The sequence below is a fragment of the Mobula birostris genome, chromosome 1 (genome assembly GCF_030028105.1).
Source record: "Mobula birostris isolate sMobBir1 chromosome 1, sMobBir1.hap1, whole genome shotgun sequence".
Taxonomy (NCBI): domain Eukaryota; kingdom Metazoa; phylum Chordata; class Chondrichthyes; order Myliobatiformes; family Myliobatidae; genus Mobula; species Mobula birostris.
Window position 1 is genome coordinate 225,934,726 of NC_092370.1, and position 16,640 is coordinate 225,951,365.

At 45.8% G+C, this 16,640-nt stretch overlaps 2 protein-coding genes and 1 long non-coding RNA gene across 6 annotated transcripts in view; 2 read left to right on the plus strand and 1 right to left on the minus strand.

The window, feature by feature from the left end:
* The window catches only part of LOC140205277 (uncharacterized), a 72,180-nt gene that overhangs the window by 55,383 nt on the left and 157 nt on the right, over nucleotides 1-16,640 (minus strand). For 2 of the 3 annotated variants that reach the window (XR_011887807.1, XR_011887808.1), the window contains exons 2-5: nucleotides 16,428-16,524; nucleotides 14,513-14,660; nucleotides 10,428-10,608; nucleotides 9,867-10,016 (exon numbers count right to left, since the gene is read on the minus strand). This is a non-coding gene — a long non-coding RNA (uncharacterized lncRNA). The remainder of the gene's footprint in view (nucleotides 1-9,866; nucleotides 10,017-10,427; nucleotides 10,609-14,512; nucleotides 14,661-16,427; nucleotides 16,525-16,640) is intronic. The other variant, XR_011887809.1, reaches the window with a different exon arrangement.
* Nucleotides 1-16,640, plus strand: part of LOC140205254 (ovarian cancer G-protein coupled receptor 1-like) — a 94,429-nt gene that overhangs the window by 47,689 nt on the left and 30,100 nt on the right. The gene's annotated exons all lie outside the window — the stretch shown is intronic.
* Nucleotides 1-16,640, plus strand: part of LOC140205262 (ovarian cancer G-protein coupled receptor 1-like) — an 87,319-nt gene that overhangs the window by 47,679 nt on the left and 23,000 nt on the right. The window contains exon 3 of one of the 2 annotated variants that reach the window (XM_072272730.1): nucleotides 16,276-16,556. The exons of the other annotated variant lie outside the window; for it this stretch is intronic. The gene's annotated coding sequence lies outside the window, so the exon portion shown is untranslated. The remainder of the gene's footprint in view (nucleotides 1-16,275; nucleotides 16,557-16,640) is intronic. 2 annotated transcript variants of the gene reach the window in all.

Below are 16,640 nucleotides of genomic sequence, written 5' to 3' on the forward strand. Positions count from 1 at the left end.
ACAGCATTCACTCCAACCAGAAATCAAAAATACTATGTTACATAATTTTACATTATATTGAGTTACTATCACTTGAACAAGTCTGATCATTCTCCTCTGACCTCTCTTATTAACAAGGCATGTTCACCCCACAGGACTGCCACTCACTGGATGTCTTTCTACCCCCATAAACTCTTGAGATTGTTGTGTGTGAAAATCCCAGGAGATCCACAGTTATTGAGTTAGTCAAACCACCCATTCTGGCACCAACAAATCATTCCATGGTCAAAGTCGCTTAGATCACATTTCTTCCCCATTCTGATGTTTGGTCCGAACGGCATCTGAACCTCTTGACCAGGTCTGCACGCTATATGCATTGAGTTGCTACCACATGATTGGCTGCTGCAATATTTGCATGAACAAGCAGGTGTACAGGTGTACCTAATAAAGTGGCTACTCCCTTCATCCTACTGATCATTTTCACCACTTTCTGTGTAACATAATTTTTTTAAACCTCTCTTTTCCAGTTTTAACAAGTCTCAGGCCAGAATCATTAATTCTATTTCTCTCTCCCTAAGGCAGGGGTTCCCAACCTTTTTTATGCCGTGGATCCCAGGTTGGGAGCTCCTCGTCTAGAAGCTGCCCGACCTGCTGAGTGTTTCTTGTGTCTTCTGATATTGTTCCAGGGTGACTCTTAACATAGAACATAGAATAGTACAGCACAGTACAGGCCCTTCGGCCCACAATGTTGTGCCGACCCTCAAACTCTGCCTCCCATATAAGCCCCCACCTTAAATTCCTCCATATACCTGTCTAGTAGTCTCTTAAACTTCACTAGTGTATCTGCCTCCACCACTGACTCAGGCAGTGCATTCCACACACCAACCACTCTCTCAGTAAAAAACCTTCCTGTAATATCCCCCTTGAACTTCCCACCCCTTACCTTAAAGCCATGTCCTCTTGTATTGAGCAGTGGTGCCCTGGGGAAGAGGCACTGGCTATCCACTCTATCTATTCCTCTTATTATCTTGTACACCTCTATCATGTCTCCTCTCAAAAGAGTAAAGCCCTAGCTCCCTTAATCTCTGATCATAATGCATACTTTCTAAACCAGGCAGCAGCCTGCTAAATCTCCTCTGTACCCTTTCCAATGCTTCCACATCCTTCCTATAGTGAGGTGACCAGAACTGGACACAGTTCTCCAAGTGTGGCCTAATCAGAGTTTTATAGAGCTGCATCATTACTTTGCGACTCTTAAACTCTATCCCTCGACTTATGAAAGCTAACACCCCATAAGCTTTCTTAACACCCTATCCATCTGTGAGGCAACTTTCAGGGATCTGTGGACATGTACCCCGAGATCCCTCTGCTCCTCCACACTACCAAGTATCCTGCCATTTACTTCGTACTCTGCCTTGGAGTTTGTCCTTCCAAAGTGTACCACCTCCGGGTTGAACTCCATCTGCCACTTCTCAGCCCACTTCTGCATCCTATCAATGTCTCTCTGCAATCTTTGACAATCCTCTACACTACCTACAACACCACCAAGCTTTGTGTCGTCTGCAATCTTGCCAACCCAGCCTTCTACCCCCACATCCAGGTTGTTAATAAAAATCACGAAAAGTAGAGGTCCCAGAACAGATCCTTGTGGGACACCACTAGACACAATCCTCCAATCTGAATGTACTCCCTCCACCATCACCCTCTGCCTTCTGCAGGCAAGCCAATTCTGAATCCACCTGGCCAAACTTCCCTGGATCCCATGCCTTCTAACTTTCTGATTAAGCCTACCGTGTGGAACCTTGTCAAATGCCTTACTAAAATCCATATAGATCACATCCACTGCACTACCCTCATCTATATGCCTGGTCACCTCCTCAAAGAACTCTATCAGGCTTGTTAGACACGATCTGCCCTTCACAAAGCCATACTGACTGTTCCTGATCAGACCATGATTCTCTAAATGCCTATAGATCCTATCTCTAAGAATCTTTTCCAACAGCTTTCCCACCACAGACGTAAGGCTCACTGGTCTATAATTACCTGGACTATCCCTACTACCTTTTTTGAACAAGGAGACAACATTCGCCTCCCTCCAATCCTCCGGTACCATTCCCGTGGACAACAAGGACATAAAGATCCTAGCCAGAGGCTCAGCAATCTCTTCCCGCTCCTCGTAGAGCAGCCTGGGGAATATTCCGTCAGGCCCCGGGGACTTATCTGTCCTAATGTATTTTAACAACTCCAACACCTCCTCTCCCTTAATATCAACATGTTCCAGAACATCAACCTCACTCATATTGTCCTCACCATCATCAAGTTCCCTCTCATTGGTGAATACCGAAAAGAAGTATTCATTGAGGACCTCGCTCACTTCCACAGCCTCCAGTCACATCTTCCCACCTTTATCTCTAATCGGTCCTACCTTCACTCCTGTCATCCTTTTTTTCTTCATATAATTGAAGAATGCCTTGGGATTTTCGTTTATCCTACTCACCAAGGCCTTCTCATGCCCCCTTCTTGCTTTTTTCAGCCCCTTCTTAAGCTCCTTTCTTGCTTCCCTATATTCCTCAATAGACCCATCTGATCCTTGCTTCCTAAACCTCATGTATGCTGCCTTCTTCCACCCGACTAGATTTTCCACCTCACTTGTCACCCATGGTTCCTTCACCCTACCATTCTATATCTTCCTCACCCGGACAAATTTATCCCTAACATCTCGCAAGAGATCCCTAAACATCGACCACATGTCCATAGTACATTTTCCTGCAAAAACATCATCCCAATTCACACCCGCAAGTTCTAGCCTTATAGCCTCATAATTTGCCTTTCCCCAATTAAAAATTTTCCTGTCCTCTCTGATTCTATCCTTTTCCATGATAATGCTAAAGGCCAGGGAGCGGTGGTCACTATCCCCCAGATGCTCACCCACTGTGACCTGACCCGGTTCATTACCTAGTACTAGATCTAGTATGACATTCCCCCTGGTCGGCCTGTCCACATACTGTGACAGGAATCCGTCCGGGACACACTTAACAAACTCTGCCCCATCTAAGCCCTTGGAACTAATCAGGTGTCAATCAATATTAGGGAAGTTAAAGTCACCCATGATAACAACCCTGTTATTTTTGCACCTTTCCAAAATCTGCCTCCCAATCTGCTCTTCTGTATCTTTGCTGCTACCAGCGGGCCTATAGAATACCCCCAATAGAGTAACTGCTCCCTTCCTGTTCCTGACTTCCACCCATATTGACTCAAAAGAGGATCCTGCTACATTACCCACCCTTTCTGTAGCTGTAATAGTATCCCTGACCAGTAATGCCACACCTCTTCCCCTTTTTCCGCCCTCTCTATCCCTCTTAAAGCACTGAAATCCAGGAATATTGAGAATCCATTCCTGCCCTGGTGCCAGCCAAGTCTCTGTAATAGCCACTACATCATAATTCCATGTATGTATCCAAGCTCTCAGTTCATCACCTTTGTTCCTGATGCTTCTTGCATTGAGGTACACACATTTCAGCCCTTCTACCTTACTGTCTTTACACCGTTTATTCTGCTTCTCTTTCCTCAAAGCCTCTCTGTATGTTAGATCTGGCTTTACTCCATGCACTTCTTTCACTGCTCTATCGCTCCAGATCCCATCCCCCTTGCAAATTAGTTTAAACCCTCCCGAACCATGCTAGCAAACCTACCTACAAGGATATTGCTCCCCATCGAGTTCAGGTGCAACCCATCCAATCCGTACAGGTCCCACCTTCCCCAGAAGAGATCCCAATGATCTAAAAATCTAAAACCCTGCTCCCTGCACCAACTCCTCAGCCATGCATTCAACTGCCATCTCCTCCAATTCTTACCATCACTGTCACGTAGCACTAGCAGCAATCCTGAGAACGTCACCCTTGAGGTCCTGTTCTTCAGCTTTCTGCCTAATTCCCGAAACTCACACTTCAGGACCTCATCCCTCTTCCTGCCTATGTCGTTGGTCCCAACATGTATCATGACTTCTGGTTGCTTTCCCTCTCATACCAGGATGTCGTGCACTCGGTCAGAGACATCCCGGACCCTGGCACCCGGGAGGCAACAAACCATGCGGGTGTCCTTCTCACGTCCACAAAATCTCCTGTCTGCTCCCCTGACTATAGAGTCTCCAATGACGACAGCTCTCCTCTTCTCCGTCCCATCCTTCTGCACCACAGGGTCAGACTCAGTGCCGGAGGCCCTGCCACCGTGGCTCACACCTGGTCGGTCGTCCCTGCCAACAGTATCCAGGATGGTAAACTTATTATTCAGGGGAATGACTACAGGGGTGCTCTGCACTACCTGTCTGCTCACCTTCGCTTTCCCCCCTCTGACTGTCACCCAACGACCTGCTTCCAACAGCCTAGGTGTGACTACCTCCCTGTAGCTCTCATCTATAACTGCCTCATTCTCCCTTATAAGTCGAAGGTCATCCAGCTGCTGCTCCAGATTCCTTACACGGTCTTCCAGATCGCCCAGCCGTATGCACTTCAGGCAGATGTGACTCTGCGGGAGAGGGGCGTTCCCCCAAGACTGCCACATCTCACATGAGAGGCACATCACCGTCTCAGGAGACATTGTAAAAACTAACTGCGAGCTAGCTTGTCCTCCGCCTCTTCTCGTCGAAGCCTCTCGAGTCAAAGCCTCAAAGCTCCACTCCTTCACTGGCCCACTCACTCACTGGCCGCTTCGCTTGAGCTATCCCTCTATTTATCTGTTTGAGCTTTTCAAAATGTTTGGTCACCTGACCTCGACTGCCCCAATCAGCTACTTTCTGCTGAGTCTGAGCTATTCAAATCTTGATTGCCTAATCAGTGGTTTTCTGCTGATCTATTCAAATCTTGATTGACTTGATTGCACGGACCAACTGCCAAAACACTAACAATAAAACCTTCCTTTTTTAAAATAATATAAAAACCTCACACTGCTTCACTAGAGGCAGAATAGGTCAAAGTTATACCGAGCCATGTGATATTTTTACAGGAGCTTCTGAAGGGAGGCGGGAGGTTTCTTGTGGACAGAACTGCTGGGAGGGCTACTAATGAACAAATACATTCATGGATAAACAAGGGCCAAGAAAAAGAATGGATCAGCTTTGGAAGGTTCTTGGGCTCAGTGAGACCATGATTTGAAAAGGACAGCGGGATTGTTAACATGGAACACAAAACAGTACAACACAGGGACAGACTGACAGCACCTCTTCTTTCGTAGAGGTTTGCACAGACTCAGCATGTCATCTAAAACTTTGATAAACTTCTATAGTGTTCAGGGGAGCATATCCTGACTGTTTGCGTTACAGTCTGGTAAGGAAACACCAATGTCCAAAAATAGAAAAGCCTACAAAAAAAGTGGTGGATACAGGCTAGTCCATCACAGAAAGCAACTTGCCCACCACTGAGCACATGTACAAGGGGCACTGCCACTGGAAAGCAGCTTCCATCGGCAAAGACCCCCACCACCCAGGCCATGCCCTGCCATCAGGAGCCTTAGGTCCCAGGTTCAGGAACAGTTATTGTCCTCCAGCCATCAGGCTCCTGAGCCGGTGTGGATAACTTCACTCACCCCAACACTGAACTATGGATTCGCTTTCAAAGACTCTCCAACTCATGTTCTCAGTATTATTTATTTACTTTTATGTATTTGTTCAGTTTGTCTTCTTTTGCACGTTGGTTGTTTGTCAGTCTTTGTGTGGTTCTTCATTCATTCTACTGTATTTCTTTGTTCTACTGTAAATGCCCACGAGAAAATGAATCTCGAGGTAGTATATGGTGACATACACTTATATACTTTGATAATAAATTTACTTTGAACTTTGAAGTCTGTGCTGACCATCATCCGTCCTGTCTGTACACGATCCAAATCCCTCCATTTTCCATAAGCCTCCCCAAAACCCTCGTGAGCACCACTCTCGTATCTGCTTCCACCACCATTAACACACCAGCACATCCAGGCACCTCCCACTCTCTGTCTAAAAAACAACCCACCCTGCACATCTCTTTCAAAATTCCACCCCCCCCCACCTTAAACCCATGCTTTCTGTGGAGAAATGTTCTGACTGTCTAGTTGATCTATGCCTCTCATAATTTTAGAATCCTCCTTCAAGTCTCCCCTCAGACTCTGACACACCAGTAAAAACAAGCCAGGTTTGTCCAGCTGCTCCTTATCGCTCATGCCCTCTAATCCGGGCAGTGTCCTGGGAACCTCTTCTACATCCTCTCCGATCCCTCCGTATTCTTCCTGTACTGTGGTGATCAGGGCTGTTACCATTCAAGGGTTGCTAACAAACAGCGCTGGCGTGAGTGGGGTTTGGTGCAAGGTATGTTGCATAGAGCAGAATCCATAGTGACCTTTCGTACAGAAGGGTACTTGGCCTGCCTTCCTTTACGCAGACCGTGACCAGGTTACGACCAACCGACCAACCTAAGCACAGTTCCTCCATGCAATTGAACTCTGATAGCATTATTAAATTTGAAAGTTGAACTGCATGCGTGCACTTGCTCCTACAAACAGCAGAACTTGCTTCCTTTCTCTCTCCGGTTTTAGTAACCGTACTATCTTATCAGTCTATTAGCATTGATAACAATCATTGCAATACTGTGAAGATGTGTTTACCATATCAAGTGATGGTTCTGTATTTTCCATCTTGTGAGCAAAATCAACTTAAGAACAGAGACTACATGAGCCAGAGGGCCCAGTTCTGTGCTGTAGTGTTCTATGACTCTAACATAGAACAGTGCAACACAGGAATAGTTCCTTAGTTTCTACTATTTTTTAATGTTTCTTAATTGTACATATGATTTTTTTTTTTGTGTTCTATCGCTGAGCAGCAGTGAACCATCTGATTAGCCTATCAGAGTTCTCTTTAGGAACTAGTTGACCTGACCAGCATTTCTGATCTGGCTATAGTTCACGGTTGCACTCAATAAAGAAAAAAATTCAATCCACATATACCACTTCCACTGGCAACTCATTTCACGTTTGCATCACACCCTGAGCGAAGAAGTTTCCTTCTGATTCCCTTTAAATATTTCGCCTTTCTCCATTAACCTCCACCATCAGGTTTCTGAAAGGTCCATGGACCCTACTTTTAGCAATGCTTTTTGAAAAATATTTCTTATTGCAACTAGTTCTTGTCTCACCCAACCTGAGGCAAAAACAAAACCTGCATAATTTCACCCTATTTGTACATACAGAAAATCCAACCAAGTGTAAGGGGGTGATGGGTGAATAAGAGGGGTGTTAATGGGCAGATAAGAGAAAACAGGTTACAGGGGAATTGGTAGGGGGAATAGCATTGTTGTAGGAACTAGCTTAGGTATGATGGATCAAATGGCCTCCTTCTATAGGATAAGGAAACAGAAAAGATGCAATTCTTTATTCAATGATTAAAGAACGACTTGGGATCCACGTCCGCAGATCCCTTATAGTTGACAGGATGGTTAAGAAGGTGTATGGTGTCCTGGCATTCATTAGTCAGGGGATTGAGTTCCAGAGTCACAAAGTGATGTTGCAGCTCTATAAAACCCTGGTTAGACCACACTTGGAGTATTGTGTTCAGTTCTGGTTGCCTCATTATGGTAAGGATATAGAAGCTTCAGAGAGGGAACAGATGAGGTTTACCAGGATGCTGCCTGGATCAGAGAGCATGTCTTATGAGGATAGGTTGAGAAAGCTCGGGCTTTTCTGTTTGGAATGAAGGAGGATGAGAGGTGACTTGATAGAGGTGTACAAGATGATAAGAGACATAGATAGAGTGGATAGCCAGAGATTATTTCCCAGGGCAAAAATGGCTAATACAAGGGGCTATAACTTTTAGGGTGATTGGAAGAAAGTTTAGGGGTGATGTCCAAGATAAGTTATTTTTACACAGAGAGTGGTGGTTGCTTAGAATATCCTGCCAGGGGTGGTGGTAGAGTCAGGTACATTTATCTTCATCATTATGTTCCATGACATATGTCGTGGGCCATTGTGGTCTTTGACCATGATTGATCACGGCAAATTAATCTACAGGAAGAGGTTTGCCACTGCCTGCTTCTGGACTGTGTCTTTACAAGACGGGTGGCCCAAGCCATCTTCAGATTGTCTGCCTGGCGTCGTTGGTCACATAACCAGGACTCGTGATATACATCAGCTGCTCACACAACCATCCACCACCTGCCCCCGTAGCTTCACACGACCCTGATCGGAGGGGGCTAAGCGGGTGCTACACCTTGCCCAAGGTGACCTGCAGGCTAGTGGAAGGAAGGAGAACCTCACACCTCCATTTTTGGAGATGCATCTCTGCCCTGCCACTGGCACAGATACATTAGGGATGTTTAAGAGACTCTCAGATAGGTATATAATGAAAGAACATAGAGGGCCTTGTAAGTTGGGAGGGTTAGATTGATCTTGGAGTACGTGAAAAGGTCAGCACAACATCATGATCCAAAGGGCCTGCAGTTCACGAGACCAAACAGTCTCACACACACTGGGCTCCTGAGTCCCACAATGTTTAACACGGGGAGTCTCTCTTCTCCAGTTAAGGTGCTTATGAAGCTGGCAGGGTCGCTGCTGAGTTCTGAACCCAACCTCCGGTGCTGTCCATGGGAATTTGCAGGTTTTCCCTGGGTGCTCCAGTTCCCTTTCACGTCCCAAGGACATGCAAGTCAGTAGGTTAATTGGCCAGTGCACATTGCCCCTGGAGTTTGGCTGAGAGGTAGAATCTGGGGGTGCTAAGAGCGTGGGAAGAATAAAAAATGAGATTGATGTAGAATTGGCGTAAATGAGTGGCTGATAATATGGACTCGATGGGCTGAAGGGCCTGTTTCTGTATGGAATCTCTCGAGGTATTGTAGCTAATGTGAACAACACTGCAATGATGGCCAGGTAACTTCCTACTGGTAAATCTCTAGAGTGGGATTCAAACCCACAGTCCTCTGACTCAGAGCCAAAGGCCTAACTGAACCATGGTTACGAGCTGTGACTCAGCCCCTTCCTCCATCATCAAACCCCATGGGGATAAATCAGTGCATACCCTAGTCTGTGGTTGATAAAATAAACTGGAGCAAGCAAGAATCTTTTCCAGAAAGTATAATGTCAGTGGCAGGACCCTTAGGAGTGTTGATTTACAGAGAGGCGTTGGGGTGCAGGTCCATTGCTAGCGGAAAGTAGCCACCCAGAGGGTTGGGTGGGAAAGGGGTACGGCTTGCCTGCCTTCATTAGCCAGGCATGATGTAAAAGTGGGCAAGTCAGGTTGCAGCTGTATAAAACTTCGATTGGGCCACATTTGGAGTATTTTGTGAAGTTCTCATTGCCCCATTACTGGAACAATATTATGCAGATTATGCACACACAGGGACTCAGCAGATCAGGCAGCATCAATGGAGAGGAATAAACAGTTAGTGTTTCAGGCCAAGACCCTGACAGATGTCGACCAGCATGACAAAAGCCTTCTTCACCACCTTGTCTATGTTTAGGAAGCCATGTGTTTTTACTCCTAGGTCCCTCTGTTCCACAACAACACCCAGTGCCTTACCATTCACAATCCTACATTCTTCCCAATATACAACACGCCACACTTGACTGAATAAAACTTCACTTGCCATTCCCCAGCCCACTTCCCCAGATGGTCAGGATCCCCCTGTAAATTCTGACAAACATCTTCACTGTCAATCGCACAGCCTAGTTTAGTGTGGCCTGCAAACCTACTGGACATGACTTGCACATTCTCATCAAAATCATAAATTATAGAACAAAGAACAGTACAACAATACAGGCCCTTCAGCCCACGATGTTGCACCAACCTTTTAACCCACTCCAAGATCAATCCCACATAGCCTTCCATTTTCCTTTCATCCATGTGCCTACCTAAATGTTCTTAATGTGCCTACCTCTAGCACCACCATCGAAACCAGGGGTTCTGCCAGTTGTCCAGGTAACGGGTGGTGAATGTCCCTCCTGTCCAATCCTGTCCTCGTCATTGGTCCGAAACAATGCTCCGCGCTGCGGCCGACCTAGGTGGAATGGGAGCCCAGGGACGGCTGATGGGTGGAATGAGGTGGAGAGGAAGAAGTTACTCATGGCAGACCTGCTCTGTCACAAGGTTTAATCAGTCATTGTGAATTGTCCCATGATGAGATTAGGGTTAAACCGGGGTCGTCGGGGGTGTTGCTGAGCGCTACGGCCCAAAAGGCGGGGAAGGCCTACTCCGCATGCCTGCAATGGCTGGCAGAGCAACACAGAACACAAGAAGCAACAAAAACAACAGCAGCAAGACAAGCCCCTTTACTCCTCCCCTCTCTCCCACCCACACACAGATAGTCCTCCGGCCCTCCAGTGGAAGCACGGCGACGATTGCAGGCTGTCCCGCGTAATCCTCGCTGACTTGATTTGACACAAAAACAACACATTTCACTGCACGTCTCGATGTACATGTGACAAGTAAAGCTAACCTTTTTTTAAGCCTTGAGTTTCTGGTCCCCTCCTTCCCAAATGACGCCAGAGAATTCAGGGAGTCTGGAAGCCAATTGATCCCAAGGATGTGTTGCTTGCCTCTGCAGAGCTGACTGTACAGTGCATGGCTGCTCTAGCTGTCCTTCCTCAAGGTTTTGCCATAGCAAACGTGACCCCACACTGCAAGAGAGAGAATAGAGAACTGTTGGCCTAACAGAAGGCTAAGTGCTAGAACCAAGAGCTTGAGAGGAAAATAGAACAGAGCAGAGGCAGCATGGATTGATGAAAGAAAGATCACAATTAACCCACCGTCTGGAGGCCGGCAGCCCAATCTGGAGCTGGGGGCCCATGTATATGTGTGGGTGAGGGAGATGTGAGAAAGAGAATCGTTTTGCTATCATTGGATGTTGGTTGCATGGTGTTCTGCTGAGCGTGGTGGGTACGCTATGTTGGCGCCAGACTGCGCGGCGACACTTGCGGGCTGCCCAGAGCATACCTTCAGATGGTGTAGGTTGTGAACACAAGTGATTCATTTTACTATAAACAAGGGGTGATGGTAAAGACAGAAAAATCAGGGACGTTTAAGAGACTCTCAGGGAGCACATGGACAAAAGAAAAATAGAGGGCTATGTGGAGGGGAAAGGATTAGATTATGAGAACACTCAGTCCTCTTTTATTGTCATTTAGAAATGCATACATGCATTTAGAAATGATACGATGTTTCTCCGGAGTGATATCACAGAAAACAGGACAAACCAAAGACTAACACTGACAGAACCACATAATTATAACCTATAGTTACAGCAGTGCAAAGCAGTACCATAATTTGATGAAGAACAAACCATGGGCACGTAGATACAGTCTCAAAAGTCCCCGAGTCGATCGACTCCCGAGTCCCCAATAGCAGGTGGCAAAAGGGAGAAACTCCCTGCCATAAACCTCCAGGCACCGTCAACTTGCCGATGCCTTGGAAGCAGCCGACCACAGCCGACACTGAGTCCATCTGTTCGAAAACTCCGAGCTTCTGACCAGCCTCCCGAGCGCCATCCTCTGCCAAGCGCCTTCAACCTCACCCTGGCCGCTGAAAAACGCAAAGCCAAGGATTTTGGGGCCTTCTGCTCTGAAGGTTCCGGTTACCACACAGTAGCAGCGGCAGCGAAGCAGGCATTTCAGAAGTTTTCCAGATGTTCCTCCGTACTCTCACGTCTGCCTCCATCAAATCAGAATTGTGCACGGTCCCCTACTTGACAGATAACAGACATCATCACCGGAGAGGCCACGCGCGCTGCCGTCCCGCCGCCATCTTCTCCTCCTCCAATTAGATTAGATTGATAGATTGATCTTAGAATAGGTTAAAAGGTTGACACAACATTTACTGTGCTCCACTGTTCTATGCTTCAATGTACATGTGATTAATAAATATAATAAAATATGAATAAAAAATAGAGAAGGTAGTAATGAACTAGATGTAGTGCACTTAAATTTTCAGAAGGGTTTTGTTGAAGTTGTCCAGTAGGATTAAGGAACATGGTACTAAACTGATCTGGGTTGAGAACTAGTTAACAGCAAAGAATGAGGATCAAAGGCAGGAAAGTGGTTATTAAGGACAGTTGCTTAGGCCCTGGATTTTCACAAATCTGAACCAAACATCCTATTTCCACAATTACAGACAAAACAAAACAGGGCGGAGTTGTGAGTAGGGAGAAGAATATAAAGCGGCTTCAGTAGGTTTGAGACAAAGTTGAGTGAATGGGTGAGAACATGGTAGACATAATGTGCAATGTGGAAAGAATGTGAAGTCGTTCAAAATGGGAAGTCATTCAAGTTGCTACAAAACAGAACAATAAAGTATTTTTACACATTTAGATTCCACCTTCCTCTTCCATCTCTAGCTCTTTGTCACTTTCATCTATCACCTCCTGGTCCCTGCCGCTATTCCCACTCTCTGCTCCTCCATCTGTCTATCATCTCTCACCTGGAATCACCACCCCTTCCATTTCCTTCACTTCTTTATAATCACTACCTTCCCTCTAAGTCCAACAAGGGGTCTCAACCCAAAATATTGAATGCCCGTTTTCTTCCACAGATGCTGCCTGACCATCCGAGTTCCTCCAGTCGTTTATCTTATTTTCCAGACTCTAGAACCTTGAAGTCTCTTGGTTCTCTGTATTTTTTAAATGGTGACTTACTTACTCACTGTCCATTATGCTGCTGGCGTTTAGGACAGCAATGAAGGTCCTGCATCTCTGGTGGTGTTCAGGGCTTCCTTCGTCACGTCTGTAGTCCCCTCTTGGTTTTCACTACTGTCTGCCATGCAAGCCCTGGGTGGAGGCTCAGGAATGCTGTCGCATACAGATGTAGAAGGAATCCTCATTGCTATTTCTGTAACAATTTTGTTTTACCAGTCAGGGCTGTTATCCCTGAGCTGAACCCCCAAACCTGGAGGACTGGGGGACCACTATTAGTCTGGCCTTTACCCTTTGACCTTTTTAGCAATGATGACCCTACCAAGAGTCAATGCGTAAACCGCTCACTCCAGCCAACACAGCTCTCGGGGTCATTTAGGCACACAAGCCTCCAAACCCTACAAGAAGGTTGAGGTCCTCTTGGAGGTTCAAATGGTAAGAGATGTTGATTTCCACAGGAACCTTGAATACTTGTGGATACATCTCTGAAAGCTAGCATGCAGGTACAGCATATAAATAAGAATTCAAATGTTATGTTGACTATTATGAGAAAGTTTAGTGCTGGAGTTGGATGGCACGGTAGCATGGGGGGTCGCGGGTAGCTTTACAGCGCCAGCCTGTGGTCAACAGTTAGGGTTCAATGGCCACTGCTGCCTGTAAGGAGTTTCTATGTTCTCCCCATGACTATGTGAGTTTCCTCTGGGTGCTCTGGTTTCCTCCTACATTCCAAGGATGTACAAGTTAGGGTTAGTAAGCCGTGGGCATGCTATTATGGCGCTGGATGAATGGTGGCACTAGTGGGCTGCCCCCAGCACGTCCTCAGGCCATGCTGGCCATTGGGGTAAGCGACGCATTTCACTGTATGTTTTAATGTTTCAATGTGCATGTAACAAATGAAGTTAAGGTTTATATACTTATAAAGATATTTTAAGACAAGCATATACAGACATGGTGAGGGCACAACTGGAGAACAGTGTCCCTTTTTGATATCCTTGCTAAATAGGGAGGGAATCAAAGTTGTGCTGGTCTGCTTTTTGTGATAACAGATATGCCTCATAAAGAGAAATTGAGCAGACTGTTCCTGTATTCTCTCGGGTTAATCACATTGAAATACAAAAGTTCTTACAGGACTCAACAGGCTGGATACAGTGACAGATATCAATCCTGATTTCTCGACCCAAAATGTTTATACCACCCACAGATGCTACATGATGTGCCGAGTTCTTCCAGCATTTAGTGTGTGGGCAGAGAGGGCGTTTCCCTTGGCTGACAGGTCTAGAACCATAGATCACTGACTCAGGACACAGAGTAGGCAGTTCAGGCCAGAAATTTCTTCACCTGTAAGATAATTCTTTGGAATTATTTCCCCCTGAAGGGCTTGTGGGGGATTGGTAAAGGCTCACTTAAGGTGGAGATGGATAGATTGTTGGATGTCAAGGAACTGAGGCAGACAAAGCAGGAAAATGGAGCTGAGATAGAAGATGGTGTAAAGATGAAGCCACATTCAGGTTGGAGGAACACCTTATATTCTGTCTGGGTAGCCTCCAACCTGATGGCATGAACATTGACTTCGCGAACTTCCGCTAATGCCCCACCTCCCCCTCGTACCCCATCCGTTAATTATTTATACACACACATTCTTTTGTTCTCTCTCTCCTCTTTCTCCCTCTGTCCCTCTCACTATACCCCTTGCCCATCCTCTGGGCTTCCCCCCTCCCCCTGTTCCATGATCCTCTCATATCTCTTTTGCCAATCACCTGTCCAGCTCTTGACTCCATCCCTCCCCCTCCCATCTTCTCCTATCATTTTGGATCTCCCCCTCCCCCTTTCAAATCTCTTACTAGCTCTTCCTTCAGTTAGTCCTGACGAAGGGTCTCAGCCCAAAACGTCGACTGTACCTCTTCTTCGAGATGCTGCCTGGCCTGCTGCGTTCACCAGCAACTTTTATATGTGTTGCTCAAATTTCCAGCACCTGCAGATTTCCTCGTGTTTGATTGGATCCAAGTAGATTATGCTTTATATACCAGGGCACAACGGTCCTTGCTCCTGAGAAGCTCAGAGTGAAAATCATGTACACAGTAATAAATACTGAAACCAGAAATACAAAATGCTGAGTGTTTTAACAATGCTAAAGTGACAATAACAAAAGAGGTAGAGGTAAGAACATAGACTATAACAGCCCAGTACAGGCCCTTTGGCTCATGATGTGGTGCCGATCGTTTAACCCAAGATCAATCTAGATCTTCCTTCCCACTTTACCCTCTATTATTCTATCGTCCATGTGCAGAGTCTCCTAGACATCCTTAATGTATCAGCCTCTAGCGCCACCCCTGGCAGTGTGCTCCACATACTTACTACTCTGTGAGAAGTCTACCTCTGACATCCCCCTGTACTTTCGTCCAATCACCTTTAAATTATGCAACCTCATCTGAGCCATTGCCACCCTGGGTAAGAGTGCCTCTTACCAACTTGTAATCCTCTACCAAGTCACGTCCGTCAAGAGTCTGAGAGTGAGGAACCGCCACTGGGAAGGGGACCATAATCAGGTTTATTATCAATAACATATCTCATGAAATTTGTGGTTTTGTGGTAGCAGAACGGAGCAATAGATTTAAAAATGATGTTACAATAAGAAATATATTTTTAAAGTAAATAAGTGGGGCAAAAAAGACAGCAAAATAGTGAGGTAAAGGGTTGATGATTGAGGGGAAGTAGCTGTTCCCAAAGCATTGAGTGCTCCTTGTTGGTAACAACCAGAAGAGGGCATGTCCTGAATGGTAAGGATCCTTTATGAAGATGTCCTCAATAGTGGGGAGGCCCATGATGGAGCTGGCTGCATTTTTAACCCTCTGCAGCTCTCCCCAAGCCTGTGTATTGGAGCCCCCGTACGAGTTGTCGTTGCGGTCCGAGTGCTCTCCATGTTACATCTGCAGAAATCTACTAGATGTGAAAGAAGTGATTGGTTCAGAAGTCTCGTAGCGTTGAGCTGGGGCTTTCAAGCTCCTGTATCTTTTCCCAGAAGGAGAAAAGAGGAAAATTGGAAGGCATTCTTGACAATAATGTTCAACTTCCTGATGCAGTGTAGTGTGTAGATGGATTGGACGGTCAAAGTCAGAGTAAGTTTATTATCAAAGTATATGTATATACCGTCTTCAGATTCACTTTCTTACAGGCATTCACAGAAAAATTAAGAAATACTGTACCGTAGAATTGGTGAAAAACTATATGTAAATAAACACTAACAAACAATGTGTAAAAGGAGAAAGATGTGCAACTAAAATACAAAGAAATAATGCTGAGAACACGAGTTGTAGAGTCTTTAAATGTAGGTGCAGCAGGCAAGAGCGGCCGAAAGGCCTGTCGTTCCTTTGCATTCCGTGGCGAAGGGAACTAGTCTGACTTGTGTTTATAACTGGTCATAGCGGAACAACTTTTGCAGTGCATCAGAATTCCCAGATACCACGCACAGAGCAACGGAATCTAACAACCCTTATATTAAGCCTAAGTGACTAAGTCACGCCATCCCTCTTTTCCCAGAAATGCTTCATTTACTTATTGCTGTGTTTTGCCACATTCCATTGTCTTACCACAGATTCGTAAACTCTGGCTGCTGTACCCAGACACAACTTAAGCGGCATTTAAACACGCCCTCTTTCCACAGATGCCAAACCCAACTAGCGTCTACTCTGTGGCTTCCTCCTCTGCTTGAAGTACGTTTCCACTCCAGGCAGCCGAGATCTGACATATTCAGGATCTCTCCAGGAGCACCTATTAAAAAGCTTCCGCCCCGGGACATGTGTTTATGAACGTTACCTTTGAACGATCCTGGATACCAACAGAGAGCTGTCTCCTCACGCTGATCTTCAGCCGCTAACACTCCTCTTCTGCATTGTAATTCATCTGCAGGGATCTAAGATGAAAACAATTGAATCTGGCGTAAATGTGAGTTAATTTGACTGAAACTACCTTCTGATTGTTTCAGAGAATAACGATTATAAACCAAAACTATACGCTGTAAGTCTAGAA